The 19,013-nt window shown below is 45.5% G+C and overlaps 1 protein-coding gene across 8 annotated transcripts in view; it reads left to right on the forward strand.

The window, feature by feature from the left end:
- The window catches only part of RGS12 (regulator of G protein signaling 12), a 149,432-nt gene that overhangs the window by 26,035 nt on the left and 104,384 nt on the right, over positions 1-19,013 (forward strand). The gene's annotated exons all lie outside the window — the stretch shown is intronic.

Below are 19,013 nucleotides of genomic sequence, written 5' to 3' on the forward strand. Positions count from 1 at the left end.
TTTGGGGGCCCTGCCTTCCTTTAGGAGCTAAGTTTGGAGCAGGAAAGAGTAAATGAGCAAAGCTGGGAACCCTCTGGAAGGGACTTTGTCCAGCAGGAGGTGGTGCTGCCAGTGTGGGAGTGTGCGGGGCTGTGCCTGTGCGGTTGGGTGCAGGGAACCCTCTGGAAGGACTTCCTCCAGCAGGAGGCGGCGCTGCCATGTGGGGCTGTGCTGTGTTTGGAGCCAGGGCCCTTGTGACAGGTGATGGGGGTGGGCACTTAGCTCCCTTTGTTTCAGAGAAACTACTCCGGCTGTTGACGATGTAAAGACACCTTTTTAGTGTTTGTTCACATCCTGAGACTATCCTAAGAAGACCCTCTAAGGCTGCTGGCTGGGTAGGCAGGGCCGGGGAGTAGGAAAGGCCGTGTTTGGTGAATATTTCTACTTGATTCCCCCTCCCAGGGCTGGTGTTTTCCATGATGAAATGTAGCACCTGAGAGAGCATTTAAAGGCAAGGAAGGAGCCGGGTGCCATGGCACACGCCTGTAACTCAGTGCTTTGGAGGCTGAGGCAGGAAGCGCGCTTGAGCCCAGGAGTTCAAGACTGCCGTGAGCTGTGTTGCAGCCACTGCACTCCAGCCCGGGTGACAGAGCGAGACTCTGGCTCTAAAATAAAATAAAATTTAAAAAACGGAGGAAGAACAGATTTCTCGTTTTATCTCCTCAAAATGATCACTGATAACATTTTGATGTATGTAAGCATAGAATTTTGTTTCTTTAAAACACTTGTAATCATATGGATTTTCAGCCTCCTGTTTATTTTTGGGGACAGGGTCTGGCTCTGTTGTCCAGGCTCAAGTGCAGTGGCTCGATCATAGCTCACTGCAGCCCCTGCTCCTGGGCTCAAGTGATCCTCCCACCTCAGCCTCCTGAGTAGCTGGGACTACAGGCACTTGCTACCATGCCTGGCTAATTTTTATATTTTTTGTAAAGATGGGATTTTGCCATCTTGCCCAGGCTGGTCTTGAATTCCTGAGCTCAAGCGATCCTTCTGCCTCAGCCTCCCAGAGTGCTGGGATTACAGGCATGAGCCACACGCGCCTGGCCTCAGCCTCCTTAGAGGAGTTGTTCTGCAGCTGTGTGTGCTGCTGCTGTCTTTTCCTGTCCCTTGATCTGAGCCCTGGTCTGGATTCTCAGGGAGGTGCCCTCCTGCCCGCCCTGGGCCTCACCTCACTTCTCCGTGGAGCCTGTAGGTGGTGGGGCAGGGCCACTCCCAGGGAGCTGGCCTCAGTGTGGGCTGCCTGTACTGGGCAGGGATGGGGAGGTGAAGGGCCCTGGAAAGTGGTGAAAATGTTCTTTGGAATCAGGAGATTCCTCATCTCTTTGAGTACATATTTAAAACTGTGTTTTCTCCACTGCTGTGGTGTAGTAAAGGTTGACACTGGTGCTTATGTGGTTCTTTGTGGATTACAGGGCACCTTCACCTGCTTTCTCCTTGAAATTCAAAGTGACCTGGACAGTGGGGAGTATGATGCCATTTTAGATAATTGGCAGTGGTGCTTATGGTCCTCAGCGGACCTGAGAGACAGATAATGCTGTCGTCCCCATCCCACCAGTGAATGGACTCCTCCTTGGGGCGGGTGACATGGGGGAATAGGTGGGGTTGTGATGCCAGCCTTGGGCTTCTTTGCAGTGAAGATGAGGGTCCTGGCTGTTCCCACCCACACTGGAGCAGAGCAGAAGGGGAGCTAGCATGTCCTCAGGGTTGGAAATAACGGTGTGGCGGTCACTGCTTTGCAGAGTGCATCCTTACCTTGATAGGAATCCTGAGGCCATCAGGCCAGGCCATTGAGGTTTGGCTGTCAGGTGACTTGCTCACAGTCACCGGGCATGTGAGTGTTGGGACCAAGACAGCCCTGGCGCTCCGTGTGGGATTTGGAGTGGCCTTCATAATGTGGCGTGGCACACTATCTAAAAATAAACAGGTAGTAACGTGTTGCATTTTATGGGTTCCTGCTATAATCTCTTGAGGTTTATGTGTTGCTGTTTACTTTGCCAAGTGGGCCTCCCTGTGTAGTTAGGTGAGTCTGATCCCATAGCCTCCCCAGTTAGAGCAGCAGAAGCTTCCAGGGGTCATGAGGTGGCCACAAGATGGGTCCGGACGTCGCCGTGGACAGGTCTGCAGAGTTTCTAAGGTGGCCGTGACCGTCCGCAGCGATCAGGGCCCCACCTGGACGCTGGCCTGTGCTGAGAGAAGGGGCCAGCAGGGATGCAGGAAGTGCCTGGAAGTTAGAAGAAGCAGCAGAGTTGGCACAGGGAGGGAGAGAGCAGAGGAGGCCCCTGGAGGGTGCCACGGTGTCAGGCAGCGAGCTTCACGTGACTCCGGATTCTTAGTGACGGGGACTTCAGGGCTTTACTTTGCACAAACTCAGGTGGAATCAGTCAGGATCCAGCCAGGAGACAGGAAACGCAGCAGTAATTTGAACAGGAAAAATTCAGTATACAGAATCGTTAACAAAGGAAAAGAAGGTTAGCTGCTGAAAGACAGAAAAGAAAGGCTAAGGTCATCAGTGTGGAAAGGGGCTGAGTCTAGAAAAGTGGGCGTGGGAGGCTTAGATACCCAGAGTAGGGGCCTTATCTGACAGGACTGTGAGTCCATCGCAGCTGTGAGAGAGTGAAGCAGCTCCAGGTGAGGATTGGTGGCTGTCCCCAGTCCCCAGGAAAAACGGTGTGGGACCCTCACATGCCAGTCCACCCCACTCCATCTGGGAGGCAGTGCCTGTGCCCATTGCTGAACATCGAGCCCCTGGGCAGGAGCCATGTGGTCTTCAAGGCCCAGTGCCAGGATCAGAAGCTGGGCACGGCAGGGTGGGTTTGGCGCTGAGAAGAAATGCCTTGGTGCCTGGCACAGTGCCCCGTTAGGCTACCCAGCGTCTGTATGCACCCTTCTTCAGCACCCCCAAGGGCATCTCACTCCCAGCTTCTGCTTTTGAGTCCGCCTTGGCTTGCCTGCACCCCAGGGCAGGGTTTTCTGTGGCTGTGGAGCAGCTCCGGCCTGGACAGCCCCGTCAGCTCCTCTCCCCAGTGGACTGCAGGCATGTGGTGTCCAGCGCGCTCTGAGGCCCAGGCCTGGGCAGGGGCCCCTGCTGACGGTGTCCTTGGCTTAGGCACTCGCCCTTAGCCCTAGAAGAATCTTCAGCATTCCCTCTACACAGTTATTACTCGTTCTATGAATGTTAAACGTTCCCTTTGAAATTACTGGCACCAGCCTTTCTTAATCTGTATGCAAAATAAGCTGACTATTAGAAGAAATATAATACTGCATCTAGTCACAAGTTGGTCTCTAAGGCCAATAGTTCTGTGTCCTAACTGCCACCAGATTCTCCATTGTTGTCCTTTGCCAATGCTTTTGTCACTGCCGCCTCCATCCTGCTGTCTGCAGGCTCAGCCCGGGTTTCCGCCCTCAGTGGCCACTTGCTCCTGTGAAAGCCTGGGGACCAGCGAGCCAGACCCCTTGTTGCTCGGCATTTCTACCTCTCCTTGGTGAGATGGAAAGCTCTAACCCCCTGCACACCGAGCCAGGTGGTGACCTTGTGCCAGCTCCTCCTTGTCAGCTTGTCCCTCCTCTGGGGAGGAGCAAGGAAGGGGAGCTGAGTTACTTGTAGACTCGCCGAGGGTCTGAAATTCTTGAAGTGGGTGAGATGATGTTTGGAAGTGGACTGCTTTCCCTTTTGTGTAGTTTGCTCTTTGTCTCTGCCTAATGTCTGTAGCCAGCACAAGCTGGTTCTCATGGAGATAAGCATTCAGGCCTGTGACTAACAAAAGGGGTTGATGTGAAAGAGAACCCAGGATCTCGAAATGCTTCTGTCATCAAAAATGATTGCCTTGTGTTTCATTTAAGGCAAGCGTGTTTAATTCTGTGTCTCTGCAAACTGACTCAAAGTTATATTAATTAATTAAATTAATTAATTAAAATACCTGGTTAAGTAGCAGCACCCAAATTCTTAAAATTTCCATACAATGGATTTTGGAAATTTTAAAAATGAAAATATGTTATTTGTGATATGTAAAGGATTGATTGGTGTAATTTTGAAATGAATGAATAAATATTTTTAAATTCCTCAGTTTAATTTCTGGTATGAGAAACATCAGTAGCTGAAACCCACAAAGATAAAGGCTCGCTGAGGTGCTCAGTCGTTTGTAGGTACTCCCAGGAGTCCTGAGACCACAACACTTGAGGACTGCTGCCCGCAGAAGGTTGGATTTGCAGGAGTGAGTTCCTTCTCAACTGTTGCTTACTGAGATAAGACCATTAACAGAGAATGGAGAAATACGTTATGGGTGTACTGGAGTACCCGAGAGCTACATCTGAGTGAGATAGTGGTACCTGCGTCACCTGAAGTACATCTGAAAATCGCGCTCATAAAAAAGGCAAAGTACAGAAGCCTCAAGCCCGTGAGCAGCGCAGTCTGCTGTCCAGGGTGGTGCGTGCCCCTCGGTGGGAGGACAAGCCAGGGGCGAGCGGGAGGACGAGCAAGCACCAGGCTGGAGGGCCTCTCCTGGGAGGGGTGCCGCGGCGCCTCGCTCGTGTTGGTGCAGTTTTATTTCTTGCGGTGCAGTGTGTTGGTGGGTGCTCATCATCTCATTCTCCACCATTTGTTCATGACGACATACCCAAAGGTACAATCACAGACACAATGCGAACAGCACTGTAAGAGTCAGAGCCTTAGATGCTGCTGCTGCCTCTGCCCCGCTCCGCGCGGGGAGCTGCAGTTCAGAGTTCGCTTCCTTTCATGGACTTACTCTGTTTGCACAGCCTCTTGGATATTCTCTTCCTTTTCCTTCCCTTTATTGAAAATACATGTGACATACTGCTGTGAGTTACTTTTTTCTAAAACAAATTTCTCATGTACATAGTTATATATCAATTTTAAAAACTCTTCTTCATTGTAGTGGCCACGTGGTATTATGTCGTATGCCTGTGCCATTTCTTACTGAATCAGTCCCCAGTTGATGGCAACCTTAGACTGTTTCTATATTTAATAATAAGCTGGATTGCAGTAAAAATTCTTAGGGTTCTATCTTTGTATATATGTGAGTTTTCTTTTGGGTAGGTTCCTAGATGTGGAATTGCTGTTTTTAAAAGTGTATGTGCATTTTAAAGTTTGCCAAATTGCTCACCAAAGAGGTTTTCCAGTTTATATTTTTGTCAGTAGTGTGTGTGTGTGTGTGTGTGTGTGAGAGAGAGAGAATGCCCTCTTTTTTATTGAAGGAGAATTGGTGTTATTTTGATGTACAGAAAACTCAACAGTGTTCATTTCACCCAGTTTATTGGCAGGTTCTGTGGCCTTTGCCTTTTCCAGCTTGGCAACGTGAGCCACAGATTTTGGTCCCAGAGCTAGCTTTCCCAGCGATGGCAGATCTTGTCATATCTGTTGTCGTGGGTCTTGATAGCTTCCACCAGCTTAGAGCTCCCTTGTCTTCCAAGTTAACCTGTGTGAAGGCGACAGTGGAGCAGACTCGTTGGTCCTGCGGGCTTGACGCCCTCGTCAGGCCTTCCCTTGACAGTGCGGTCGGGAACCCCCATCTCAGGACGCAGGCAGGCAGGAAGACAACCTGCTCAGTGGGAGCCACATCACGTGCGATCACCACCCGCTGAGCCTTCTCGTTCTCCACCAAGGTTGTGACAGCATCAACCCCTGCTGGAAGGACACGTGGTCCGTCTCTTAGTGGGGATGTCCCCTGTGCCAGTGCTGTCTTTCAGCCCAGGCCAACAGTCTCTGCTTCTTCTCTTGCTTGTCTCTGGTTGGTACTGTGGGCCAGCGTACGCCATTGGGTAGCTGCCTGTGGCCTGAGGCCTGGGTGAACCAGTCAATCACAGGAGGTGCTTTCAGCCATTCATGGAGGATGGCCCTTTGCCACTGCAGCCTGATACAGCAGGGCCCTTGACAAAGTGGGCGAGGTCCCTGTAATGGCTGGATGTCCTGTCCACTGCAGAAATTCTTAGGGCTTTCCTCAGACGTCCATCTTCTTGGCCATCTGCTGCTGCATGGTGGCAGGGGCCAGGGCCACCTCCTTCCCTTTGGCCTTCTTCCCTTTCAGCATCTTAGGCAGCTGGAGAAGAGGCCCTTTTCTTCCTACCCGTGTAGCTCTAGAGTTTTATCAGTGTTTTATTTATTTGCCAATATGAGAGGAAAGAAATGGTGTTATTTAATTTCTTAAATTGAGCAATTTTGTATCTTAATTGACCACAAATATTTCTTTTATTGTCTACTCCTGATTCATGTACCTTGGCCATTTTTCTACCTGATTGTAGGCCTTTTTCTTATTGATTAGTAAGAGCTCTTTGTATATAAAAGAAATTAGTGCTTTGGTCAAAATATTTTAAACTAGTTATAAAAAAATCTGCCAAAGGGGAAAAATTGAAAATGAATGAATTTTTGGTAGCTGGAGGTCAAATAGAGAGTGGGAATTTTCTTGGGAGGAGTTTTCTGAAAGGTGATTTATGCATGCTTGGAGGGTAAAGGATAGGATTCCTTGGTTCAGAAATGCGGCTTAAGTTTTATTTTGATTTGTTTGATATGAACCTTGGCATAAAATCAATTAGTAAATTTGGTTACTTTTATAATTTATTATATAGATTAAAAGCTACATAATAGGGATATGCTATGGTTTGATTGTTTGTCCTCTCTGAAACTCATGTTGAAATGTAATCCCCAATGTGACAGTATTAAGAGGTGATTAGTTCATGAGGACTCAGCCCTCATGAATGGTGGAATCCATAATCCATTCATCCTTGATAGCTTGTCACAGGAGTGGATTAGTTATCAAAAGGGTGGGTCTGAATAACGAGCAGTGAGATTGAATCAGTAACAAAAACATCTCCTAACAAAGAAAAGCCCAGGGCCAGATAGATTCACAGCCGAATTCTACCAAACCTATGAAGAACTAGTACCAACCCTCCTGAAACGGTTCCAGAAAATGGAGGATGAGGGATTTCTTCCTGACTCATTCTATGAGGCCAGTATCACCCCAGTACCCAAATCAGACAAGGACACAACACCAAAAATACAGACCAATATCCCTGTTGAACATAGATTACAAATCCTCAACAAAATACTAGCAAACTGACTCAAGCAGCACACCAAAAAGATAATACGCTATGATGTGTTATGTGCCAGGGATGCAAGGATGGTTCAACATATGCAAATCAATAAATGTGATATATCCCATAAATAGAATTAGGAACAAAACCATATGACCATCTCAATAGACATAGAAAAAGCAGTTGGTAAAATTCAGCATGATAAAAACCCTCAACAAACAAAGTATAGAAGGAATATAGCTCAAAATGGTAAAGGCCATCTATGACAAACCCACAGCCAACATCATACCAAAAGGGGAAAAGTTGAAAGCATTCCCTCTAAGAACTGGAACAAGACAAGGATGCCCACTCTCATTACTCCTATTCAACATAGTACTGGAAGTCCTAGCCAGAGCACTCAGGCAAGAGGAATAAATAAAAGGCATACCAATTAGAGAAGAGGAGGTCAAATTATCGTGGTTTGCTGATGACATACTCTTTTTTTTTGAGGCAAAGTCTCGCTCTGTCACCCAGGCTGGAGCGCGGTGCTGCTATCCTAGGTCACTGTAACCTCAAACTCCTGGACTCAAGGGATCCTCCCGCCTCAGCCTCCCAAGTAGCTAGAACTACAGGTGCATACTACCATGCCTGGCTAATTTTTAAATTTTTTTGTAGAGGTGGAGTCTCACAGTGTAGCCCAGGCTGGTCTCAAACTTCTGGCTCAAGCAATCTGCCTGCCTTGGCTATCCAAAGTGCTGGGAGGTGTGAGCCACCGCCCCTGGCTAGATGTGATCTTATATCTAGAAAAACCTAAAGACTTGACTGAAAAACTTAGATTGGATAAACAAATTCAGCAAAGTTGCAGGATACAAAATCAATGTATAAAAATCAGTAGTATTTCTTTATACCAATAATGATCTAGCTGAGAAAGAAATCAAGGAAGCAATCCCATTTACAATAACTACAAAAATAAAATACCTAGGTATCAATTGAACCAAGGAAGTGAAAGATTTCCACAAGGAAAACTACAAAATACTGATGAGAGAAATTGCAGATGACACAAACCAATGGAAAAACATCCATGTTCATGGATTGGAATAATTAATATCATTAAAGTGACCATACTGTCTGAAGCAATCTACATATTCAATGTAATCCCTACCAAAATACCTACGTAATTTTTCACGGAAGTAGAAAACGCAATCCTAAAATTTATATGGAACCAAAAAAGAGCCTGAATAGCCAAAGCAATTCTAAGCAAAAAGAACAAAGCTGGAGATATTACATTACCTGACTTCAAATTATACAAGGCTGTAGTAACCAAAATAGCATGTTACTGGTATAAAACTAGACAACAAAATAGAGAACCCAGAATTAAAGCCACGTATTTACAGCCAAGTGATCTTTGACAAAGTTAACGAGAGCATACAATGGGGAAAAGACATCCTTTTCAATAAATGGTACTGGGAAAATTGGATTGCCCTGTGTAGAAGAATGAAACTGGACTGCTATCTCTCACCATAACACAAAATCAACTCAAGCTGGATTAAAGACTTAAACCTGAAACTATAAAAATACTAGAAGAAAACCTAGGGAAACTCTTTTGGGTGTTGGTCTAGGCAAATAATTTATTGTTGAATTCTCAGAAGTACAGACAACAAAAACAAAATTGGACAAGTGGGACTTAAAGAACTTCTGCACAGCAAAAGAAATAATCAACAGAGTGAACAGATAGCCTGCAGGATGGAAGAAAGTATTTCCAAAATATGCACCTGACAAGGGTCTAATATCCAGAATATATGAGCACTCAAACAACTCACAGCAACAAAATAATGCCATTAAAAAGTGGGCAAAGGATACGAATAGACATTTTTCAAAAGAAGATATACAAACGTTCAACAGGCATATGAGAAAATGCCCAATATCACTAATCATGAGAGAAGTGCAAATTAAAACCACAGTCAGATATCATCTTACCTCACTCAAACAATAACAGATGTTGTCAAGGGAACTCTTATACACTGTAGGTGGGAAGGTAAATTAGTACAACCTCCATGGAAAACAGTATGTAGATTTTTCAGAGTCCTAAAAATAGAGCTACCATTTGAGCCAGCAATCCTACTACTGGGTATCTTTCTACCCATAGGAAAAGAAATCATTATATCAAAAAGATACCTGCACTCTTCTGTTTATTGCAGCACTATCCACAGTAGCAAAGGTATGGAATCAACCTAAGTGTCCATCGGTGGATGAATGGATAAAGGAAACATGGCATCTATACCCAATGGAATACTATTCAGCCATCAAAAGAATGAAATCTTGTCTTTCACAGCCACATGGATGGAATTGGAGGCTACTGTCCTAAGTGAAACAAATCAGATACAGAAAGACAAATCCCACATGTTCACATTTATAAGCGGGAGCTAAATGATATGTACACATGGATGGAGAGAGTGGAATGGTAGAGAATGGAGACTTGGAAAGGTGAGGGGGTGGGAGGAGGGGTGAGTGATGAGACATTTCTGAATGGGTGCAACGTATGTTATTTGGGTGATGGATACCCTCAAAGTCCAGACTTCAGCACTGTGCAGTCTATGCATGTATAGTAACAAAATTGCACTTGTACTCCATACGTTTAAACAAATACATTTTAATCATATCTAAGAAAACTAGAGAGTGGGTCTGTTAAGAGTCAGTTTAGCTCCCTCAACATGTGATGCCCTGTGCTACCTCAGGACTCTGTAGAGTCTCCACCAGCACGTAGGCCCTCACCAGGTGCAGTCCCTTGACCTCCAGGACGGTGATGAATACATTTCTCTTTTTAAAAAATAAATGACCTAGTCTCAGGTATTCAGTTATAGCAACAGGAAATGGACTACGACTATATATACATACACACAGTAGGGATAGAGAGATACAGGTATAGATGTAGTAGTTTTGCAGTTAGGTAGTGATGCAGATGGTAGTGAGATTTCTCTTACTCTGGGGTCCTACGCAAAGTCAGCAGGAGCTGTGTTGGGAGTGTTGGTTTATAATTTTCTCCTGTAAACTTAGAAAACTTTTGACCTGGCTGCCCTGGTTCTTCAAACTACATGCGACTGTGTCCTAAAGGAAGCAAAGTCATGGGGTGTGTGGGCAGCTCTGTGAGCAGAGTGGCCATCTGGGATCTGTTACCTGGCCTGACTTTTCCTCCCCCTTGTCTACTAACCATGTCCAGTCTGGATGGGAGGTCACAGGGCCACCTTTAACTCCAAGGGGAAGTTGTCAGGCCAAGAGGCTCAGCTGTTGGATTCCAGGTTGGAGAGCTGAGGGTTCCGATGAAAGGCACAAAGACCGAGCTGCACACTGCGAGCATCAGTACTTCCTTTCCTACCCTCCTTGTGAGAAATGCCTGAGCTGTGGGGCAAGAAGAGGAGAATTGGAGAGCACCAGGGGGTCAGGTGGGTGGGAGGAGCCTTCACATTCCACTTTGAGTTCCATGGTGGCCCCGATGGAAGCTGCCCTCATGTTTGGGACCCAGGAGTGCAAGAGATCTGTTTTCTTTGGTGTGTTTAGAACTTGGAGGGGGACTGCCCCATAGAAGGTGGGAGTGGGGTCAGGGCAAGGGATGACTCTGAGTGGCATGAGAAGTTCCTCTGGGCTCCCGGGGGTCACAGAGCTTGAGAGAGTGTGTTGCACAGGACTGTAAATGTGCTCATGGGCCTGCACCCAGGCCAGGCAGTGGGAGAAGGAGATGAGCACAGGACCAAACCAAGTGACACCTGAGAGGCTGGTGGCCTCACCCTGTGGTGTTGAAGCAACAGTTACACAAACGTCCCCTCATACACTGAAACTGCAGGGAGGGGAACAGTGCGGCGCACCCGAGAGGGCTTGAATGTGATGCGACCGAAGCACTAAAGAGCAGAATTGATGGAAAAGTTAATTTGACTGTTTACTTAGAAATGACTGAATTAAATCTGTATCAGGTGTAATTTTGGCTTAGAGTTAGAAAATCAGATTGGGTTATATAAAATAAAGGTACATTTTAAAGTTAAATGTCTTACAAACCTGAGTCCATGAGTGCAGAATTTCAGTCTATTATGTTTAGTTGAGGAAGGAGTAAGAGAAGGAATTCCTTTGCCTTTTTAAAACAAATTTTCCCTTTAAGAGAACACAGTGATAAAACTGTTAGGTGCAACTTTTGGGAGTCACTGATCTTATTGCATATCAAGCTTCCTAATATTTCTAGGACACATGTAATCGTGAGGCTTTATAGAAGCAGAGAGAAGCTGTCTGCCAAGTACACCGCCTGGTTCTTTCTTGCTGTGTGAGGATGTGCTCTGGCCCAGATTTCACATGGGAGGCCTCTAAGCAAATGCACCTGCTTATATCAGTCACATGGAGGAAGCTGTTGACCATGAAGTATCTCCATTTTGTACTCTGAGAGCTGCATAGTTTATATGGCATTTTTCAGGGATCCGTACTCCATAACTCCTAGGATTCCAAGTTTATTTACTGTGAGCAATCCTAGACACACCAAGTACATCCCGCTGAAAGCATTCCACAAATAAGGATTCTCCTGCTAGCAAATATCCTTGGGTTTGCCAGGAGGTCTTTCATTAGCAAGTTTACAGGGAGATTTGATTAGGTCACCTTTCTTGTCTGGGGTAACCCCAGTTAAAGTGAGAGAATGGACTACAGGCTCCTCCTTCTTGCCTTCTTCCTTCACTCAGGGAGAGAAGATACCTGTACTAGAAGGGCGTGAAGAATTGTGATCCAGGATCTTATTGGCAGCCTGTTCGCAACAATAGCACCTAGAACAGTGCCTGGCAGTTAGAAGGCACTTAATATTTTTTTTGATTGAATGAAATTGTCTGTTGACAATGGTGTAAAAAAATGTAGTATTTCCATACTATGAGATCCATACACTCATTTTAAAGTAATACGAGTTTCTATGCTATAACAGCACAAATTAAAATAATAGTGGTTTAGATAAAGAAGTATAGTTTGAGTAAACCCTCCAGAGCTGGTGTGGAGGCTCCACCCTCCTCAGGAACCCAGGGTGCCTACTGTTGTGTGGTTGCTGCTCTCCACATGTGGCTTTTGCCCTGAACTTTGAGATCGCTCCTTTAGCTTCACTTCCCCATTTCCTTCAGGAGGAAGAGGGAGGTGGAGGCACAGTCTGGAAGTTGCACACATCTCATTGGACAGACTCAGTCATGTAGCTTTGCCTAGTGCAAAGGAGGCTGGGAGATGTAGTCCTTAGCTGGACAGCCATGCGTCTAGCTAAGATTTCTGTTCCTGTGGAGGAAGGGGAGACTGGTTATTGCAGGAATGGCAAGCAGCCTGTCACGCAAAGCGGATCAATACATTACTGATAGGAAAAGCTCCCAAGGGCATATCGAGTGGAAAATGCAAGTCACAAAAACATATATTTAATATCCTGTTTTTGTGTAAAAAATTCTAACACCCCTCAAAGAAACCTATACATTTTAAAGTGCACATATGTTTATATGTAAATACATGGAAAAAATACAAAGGAAACACTCCAAATGGGTAATAGTAGAGGTAGTAAATGAAAACTGGGAAGAATCCAGGGAATTTTTATCTTGTATTGTTTCAACTTCTTATGATGGGAATATGAACATATTTGCTAAAAAAAACTTCCTTTGAAGGAAAAGTAAAAATTATTTGAAAAATTATTTTAATAAGAACAAAGTCGGTGAGAGATGGCCTTGGAAACAAACTGTACTTACATGGCGTAGCCAATGACAGGCTCCTTGGATTGCAGGCCAGGAGAGTTTCAGGTTCAGCACATAGATTTTACACTGCTTTTCCAGTACAATGAGAGGAAGTTTCAAAATAGATTGTAAAAAAAAAAAAAGTCTGGATAATTCTAAAAGGGTCACAGCTCAGGCCCCATGATGTAAGTCTCTCTGGGAAGGGTGGCGTTGGCCATCACGCTGTGTAAACAGGGATCCCGGGGGCCAGCATCGCACTGCTCTCCGTCCCCAGCGGAAGGAAGGGAGGCAGACACTGGGCAGTGGCACTCGGAGTCCACCCAGTCCTGGGAAGGAACGGCAGCTCCAGGGAGAGGAGCCTCATGGGCCTGCGGCAGAGCTGGGGACCTGGGGCTTTGTGCCGCCTGCAGCAGGTGACCTTTCCTAGTCCCTGCAGCGTTTGCCCATGGGTTTCATCCTGACCACGGCCACCGAGTGCGCTCTCTGGGGAATGGTATCGCAGTGAGGACAGCTTCAGGCCTGTGGAGGGGCCGGGAAGCAGTGGACAGAAGCCCCCACTGTCCTGGAATAGGGCAGGGGCTCCCTGAGAAGCTGGGATCACTAGGACAGATGGCTTGGGGGCCATGGAGGTAGAGGATCCCTGAGCAAAGGGGCAGAGACCAGTGTGGCCCCTTCACTGTTGGCTCGTGTTCTATGGGGTTTCCAGGAAAGTGAGACTGTTCAGGGCAAGGTGGCCGCCACATCCCTGCAGAACCGGAAGTGTCTTAAGAGTTGGAATCGGTGGCGGTGTATTGATTCGTTTTGCTGCTGCTTCAGTTTTATAGAAATGGCTTAATAACACAGTTGTCTGCAACTTGTTTTTAATCACTTCATGTTATTTCAGTGGTTTATCCATGATGTTATTGGTAGTCACAGTCTGTTCATTTTAACATTGTATAATCCATTGTGTGAATCTACTGCTACATACACAGAGCCACTAAAGAATTACTCATAACGCACTAGTGAGCATTCTTGTACCTGTCTCCAGGTAGGCTTGCCAGACTTTTAAATCTTTTGCTAATCTGGGAGCTGTAAAGTGGTGTCTCATGTGGCTTTGATTTGCATTCCCTTGCTTATAAGGCTCTGCATTTCCTCTCTGTTGAGGCGCCTACTGAAACCTTTTGGTCCCTCTCTCCTCTTGGGCTGTCTTTTCCTCATGGACTGCGGGAATGATAGACGCTGGCTGTTAGTCCCTGGCTGGTTGTGCACATTGCACGTGTCCCTGCCCGGGCATGACTCCTGTTTTCACTCTTCTAGCCAGACGTATAATCTTTTCTCCTATGGTTTACACTTTGTGTCTTTTATATATGTATATTTTTGAGATGGAGTCTCACTTTGTCACCCAGGCTGGAGTGCAGTGGGGCGATCTCGGCTCACTGCAACCTCCGCCTCCCTGGGTTCAAGCGATTCTGCTGCCTCAGCCTCCCGAGTAGCTGGGATTACGGGCACACGCCACCACACCTGGCTAATTTTTATATTTTTAGTAGAGACAGGGTTTCACCATGTTGGTCAGGCTGGTCTCAAACTCTTTTTTTTTTTTTTTTTTGAGACGGAGTCTCACTGTCTCCCAGGCTGGAGTGCAGTGGCGCGATCTCGGCTCACTGCAGGCTCCGTCCCCCAGGGTTCACGCCATTCTCCTGCCTCAGCCTTCCGCGTAGCTGGGATTACAGGCGCCTGCCACCTCGCCCGGCTAATTTTTTGTATTTTTAGTAGAGACGGGGTTTCACCGTGTTAGCCAGGATGGTCTCGATCTCCTGACCTCGTGATCCACCCGTCTCGGCCTCTCAAAGTGCTGGGATTACAGGCGTGAGCCACCGCGCCCGGCCTGGTCTCAAACTCTTGACCTCAAGTGATCCTCCCGCCTTGGCCTCCCAAAGTGCTGGGATTACAGGCGTGAGCCACTGCACCCGGTCTGTGTCTTATTTAATACATTTATTACTACTTAAGGTCAAAAAAGACTTTCTCCCTTTTTCCCCTTAAAGTTTCTTGGAGTTAATGTTTATGAAAAGAATCAGGTGAGACGAAAGTTAACTTTTTTCTCTGTGGGTAACCAGTGGTTCTAGCACTAATCTCGTCCTTCCACGTGGATCAGCAGTGCTCCCTCTGTCATGGATCATGTGTTCATGTACGTGTGGGTCTGTTTCTTGGTTCTCTGTTCCTTCCTAGTCAGTATCCCCACCTATACTTTAAAAAATTACTATAGCTTTATAATACGTCTTTCTGTCTTCTAGGGCAGGTTTTCTTGTCTGTGCTTGGGCCTCGCTGTTTTATGTAGATTCTACAACCAGTTTACAAATTCCCCGAAATGCTATTGACATTTTGTGTTTTAATCTGTAGCTCAGTTTGAGGGAATTGATATCTTTAGGAGATCAAGCCTTCCTATCCATGAAAATAGTATCTCTCTTCTCTCTCATTTTGGCTTATTTCAGTAAAACTTTGTAATTTCCTTCATAAACATCTTTAATTAAATTTATTCTCTAGCTAGATTTATTTCTTGGTACCTTATAATTTTATTTTCCATTATAAATGGTACCTTTTAAAAATTGTAAATGCTTCAACCTGAGGAAGCCGGTTGAAAAAGGAATTAAAATAGAATAAATTATGCATGCTAGCTCTTATGATATATGGAAGTATAATTGACTAGTTGCTTTTTATATCTAGCTACCCTATTAAGGTTAAGAAAGTTCACTTCATTACTACTTGTTAATATTTGTTTTCATGAATGGGTGTTAAATTTTAGCTGTTTTCTTTGTTATTTTGCATTCATTGAGATCATGTTTCTGCCTTTTGATGCTAACATGGCAAATTACAATGATTGATTTTCAAATAATAGACCATACTTGCATTCCTGAGATAAACCTAACTTATGATCATTTTTTTATACACTGATGTATTTGGTTTGCTACTATTTTTGTATAATTTTAAAGTCTGTGTTTGAGTGAGACTATCTCGTACTTTCCCTTCTCATTATCTTTGTCGAGTTTTGGTATCAAGATTACTGTAGTCTCACAAAACAAAAAATTAATGGTAGAACTTTTCTATTCCTCTTCCTTCTCTTTTCCCTCCCTTTCTTCTCCTTTTCCTCGTATATTGAATCTTATATTTTATTTTTATCCTCCCTCCAGAGGATTTCAATAACTTTTTATTTAAAAATTTTAAAATTAGGGATAAACCCTGTTTTGTCTATTATTAATCTGGTGAAAGCAGCCTTTTCTGAGTCAGCACTCGTCTTTTTATTTAAACTTTTCCATTTCTGTTTTCGAATTGTTACTATAAGTGGCAGATTGTTCTGACAGCTCAAGAAGAAGATCAGGCTGAATTGGCAGATGCGGGTCACTGATGCGTTGGGTGACCGGCACATCGAGTCTTGGCTCTGGGATATGACTGCATTCTTCCTGTGAATCCACTTTTTCTAGCTTCTCCCTCCCTGCTTTCTTGCCTTATGTTTTGTTTTGTTTTGATTTCAAGCCTGTTTGGTTTATTTCCTTAGTCCGCACCCCCCTCCTTTACCGGTGAAGAAATGATGTGCTTTGTTTCTGTCGTTAAAGGTTCTAGTCCTAGTCAATTGCTTGGGACATCATAGGCCCTAAGATATTTTGGAATAATTTAAATTAATATCTCTACTTAAATGTCTTTTCATGTGTAATATTCATCTTTTTCTTTCTTGAATAGGACACCCAGTCTTTGTGCACGTTTTTCTCCTTCCTTTCACAAAACGTGCTTTGCTATGACCCAGAAACCTTTCTTTGGTTCCTTACACGTTGCTCTGTAACCATTGCTGTAAGTTTGTCTAGTTTTATGTTTGAAATGGAATTTTGTTGATTCTAAAATAGTTTTGCTTTTGGGCTTGGAATTCTTCCTGCCGCACAGCGTTTTGTAAGAGATTTAACCGGGTGTGCCGGTTACTCAGCTTACTGCCCTCAGCCCTAAGCCCACCCTCTATGACACCGACAGGGTCTCCGCATCACCTTCCTGCTCACAGCTGCATCCCTGTCAGGCTCTGTCCCCAGGGGCGCTCCCCGGAGCTGGCAAGGCAGGAGTGTCACCATAGCAACGTTTCACCCTCACAGGGGTAGTTCCTTCCGCTCTCAGTTTGCAGTTTGCCCAGCTCATTGCGCCAACCTTCTGGCCCCTCAGAAACAATGGATGGGCTGGGTGCCATGGCTCACACCTGTAATCCGAGCATATTGGGAGGCCAGGAATTGGAGGTTACAGTGAACTATGATCGTACCCCTGCGCTCCAGCCTGGGAGATAGAGTGAGACTCCCAACTCTAAAAATTAGAAAAAACTGGGCCGGGCGTGGTGGCTCATACCTGTAATCCCAGCACTTTGGGAGGCCAAGGCAGGCGGATCATTTGAGGTCAGGAGTTCGAGACCAGCCTGGCCAACATAGTAAAACCCCGTCTCTACTAATAATACAAAAAAAATTATCCGGGCATGGGGGTGCGTGCCTGTAGTCCCAGCTACTTGGGAGACTGAGGCAGGAGAATTGCTTGAATCTGGGAGGTGGAGGTTGCAGTGAGCCCAGATTGCACCACTGGACTCCAGCCTGGGTGACAGTGAAACGCTGTCTCAACAAACAAGCAAGCAAACAAACAAACAAAACCCAAGGGCTGGAGCCCCATGTCATGTCCCTCGGTGGTCTGGGCCCCAGCTCCACTGGCTGTTTTCCTGTGAGCTGCCAAGTTGGAGTAATTCCTTCTGCTTCCCTGCATTTTCCCAGCCCTGGGGTGGCAGCGGCTTCCCGAGGTTGCTACTCCATGGCATCTCAGAGTCCCTCTGCCTTTCCATCCCTCAATACCAAGCTGCCCCTTCTCTGCACAGTACTCTCTGTTAGAACTACGGGTGGTTTCTGTCTCCTGAGTGAACCCTGAAGAATATAGCAGGAGATGCGAAGATGTGAGCTAGAAATCTGACTCCTCGTAAGTCTCTATATTGCCTCTTTTTGGAAATACCTTCGGATGATCTGGTCTGTCTTTTAAGCTACATACTCTCTTGCGTACAGTCTATTTGTTCAGTAAGTATTCATTGAGTACTTGGTATGCACCAAGCACTGTGGGAGGGGTGGGGGTGTAGTCGTGACCAGGACATGGTCCTTGCCCCACTGGGGCTTATGGACTAGTGTTTATTTAGACCGAATTGGTTAGGAATTTTTAGTTCTAGCAGTGTGGGTAACGAAAGAAAAAAATACATAAATTGCATTACATCAAATGTAAAAACTCTACGCATTAAAAAACGCAACCCACAGAATGAAGGCAACCCACAGAATGGGAGAAAACATTTGCAAGCCATGTATCTGATATGCAGTTAATATGCAGAGTCTATAGAGAACTCCTATAACTCAGCAACAAGAACAAACAACCCAGTTAAAAGATGGGCAAAAGTCCAGTGTGAATTCTGTGAAGTAGAAAAGAAAATAAAGAGAAATTAAAATAAAAAAAAATGGGCAAAGATCCAGTGTGAAACTGTGAAGTAGAAAAAAAAATGAAGAAAAAGAAAAATTAAAAAATGAGCAAAGGACTTGAATAGATGTTTCTCCAAAGAAGATACACAAGTAGTCAATGAGCACGTGGAAAGATGCCCAACATCATCAATTATTAGGCCAGCGCCAACTAAACACACAGTGAGGCAGCACCTTACACTCCTTGGGATGGCTACTATAAAACAACTGCCACCACCATCACAAGAGAGAAAAATGACCCGTGTTGGGCAGGATGCGGAGGAGTTGGAGTCCCGGCGCACTGCTGGGAATGCCAAGTGCCGCACCCACCGTGGGAAACAGTGCGGTGGCTCCTCAAAAAACGAACAGTACAATGACCGCATGGCCCACAGTCCCACTTCTACGTATATACCCAAAGAATTGAAATCAAGGTCTTGAGGAGATGCTCTTTATACACATGTTCATAGCAGTATTATTTGCAATAGCTGAAAGGCAGAAGCCACCCAGATGTCCATCATCAGGTGACGGATAAACACAGTGTGGTCCGTCCATACCGCGGAATATTATTCAGCCTTGAAGAGGAAGGCTACAACATGGATGACCCTTGAGGACACCATGCTCAGCAAAATCAGCCAGTCACAGAAGGACACACACTATCTAATTCCACTTATGTGGGATTCCTAGAGCAGTCAAATTCATAAAGACAGAAAGCGGGAGAGGGGGCCTGGGGGAGGGGAATGGAGAGTGCGTG

This window comes from Pan troglodytes, chromosome 3 (genome assembly GCF_028858775.2).
Source record: "Pan troglodytes isolate AG18354 chromosome 3, NHGRI_mPanTro3-v2.0_pri, whole genome shotgun sequence".
Taxonomy (NCBI): Eukaryota; Metazoa; Chordata; class Mammalia; order Primates; family Hominidae; genus Pan; species Pan troglodytes.